Genomic DNA, 1301 nt, shown 5'->3' on the forward strand with positions numbered 1-1301 from the left:
AGAACAATAGTAATTGCATTAATACTCGAGATACAGCAGAGCTCCACACCTTAATCTATGGTGTGTAGAAACTCCACCGTTGAAAATACATAAGCATAAGGTCTAGGCATGGCCGAATGGCCAGCCTCCCAATGATCTAAGATAGCATAAAACTCAAAGATAGCTACCAAGATGTCAAATACAATAGTACAAGGTCCTACTTATAGAAAACTAGTAGCCTCAGGTGTACAGAAATGAGTAAATGACATAAAAATCCACTTCCGGGCCCACTTGGTGTGTGCTTGGGCTGAGCAATGAAGGAATTTCATGTAGAGACTTTTTCTGGAGTTAAACGCCAGCTTTCATGCCAGTTTGGGCGTTTAACTCCAAATTTTATGCCAGTTCCGGCGTTTAACGCTGGAATTTCTGTAGGTGACTTTGAGCGCCGGTTTGGGCCATCAAATCTTGGGCAAAGTATGGACTATTATATATTGCTGGAAAGCCCAGGATGTCTACTTTCCAACGCCGTTGAGAGCGCGCCAATTGGGCTTCTGTAGCTCCAGAAAATCCACTTCGAGTGCAGGGAGGTCAGAATCCAACAGCATCTGCAGTCCTTTTTTTGGTCTCTGAATCAGATTTTTGCTCAGGTCCCTCAATTTCAGCCAGAAAATACCTGAAATCACAGAAAAACACACAAACTCATAGTAAAGTCTAGAAAAGTGAATTTTAACTAAAAACTAATAAAAATATACTAAAAACTAACTAGATCATACCAAAAACATACTAAAAACAATGCCAAAAAGTGTACAAATTATCCGCTCATCATGCTCCATTCTGAAAGCATGTCAAAAGGACACCTTCTGATCAATTGCTTGTATCTTTCCCAAGCTTCATAGAGGGATTCACCTTCCTTCTGTTTGAAGGTTTGAACTTCCACTCTAAGCTTACTCATCTTTTGAGGTGGAAAGAATTTAGCTAAGAAGGCATTGACCAGCTTTTCCCAAGAGTTCATGCTGTCTCTAGGTTGTGAGTTCAACCATATACTAGCTCTATCTCTTACAGCAAAAGGGAAAAGCATAAGTCTGTAGACCTCGGGATCAACTCCATTCGTTTTAACAGTGTCATAGATTTGCAAAAATTCAGCCAAGAACTGATAAGGATCTTCCAATGGAAGTCCATGAAACTTGCAATTCTGTTGCATCAGAGAAACTAATTGAGGGTTAAGCTCAAAGTTGTTTGCTCCAATGGCAGGAATAGAGATGCTTCTCCCATAGAAGTTGGGAGTTGGTGCAGTAAAGTCACCAAGCACCTTCCTTGCATTG

At 40.7% G+C, this 1301-nt stretch overlaps 1 non-coding gene across 1 annotated transcript; it reads left to right on the forward strand.

The window, feature by feature from the left end:
* Nucleotides 1-817: 817 nt before the first annotated feature.
* Nucleotides 818-925, forward strand: LOC130953776 (small nucleolar RNA R71). The gene has a single exon (XR_009075936.1). It is a non-coding gene; the product is annotated as a small nucleolar RNA R71 (small nucleolar RNA).
* Nucleotides 926-1301: the final 376 nt, after the last annotated feature.

The sequence above is a fragment of the Arachis stenosperma genome, chromosome 9 (genome assembly GCF_014773155.1).
Source record: "Arachis stenosperma cultivar V10309 chromosome 9, arast.V10309.gnm1.PFL2, whole genome shotgun sequence".
Classification (NCBI taxonomy): Eukaryota; Viridiplantae; Streptophyta; class Magnoliopsida; order Fabales; family Fabaceae; genus Arachis; species Arachis stenosperma.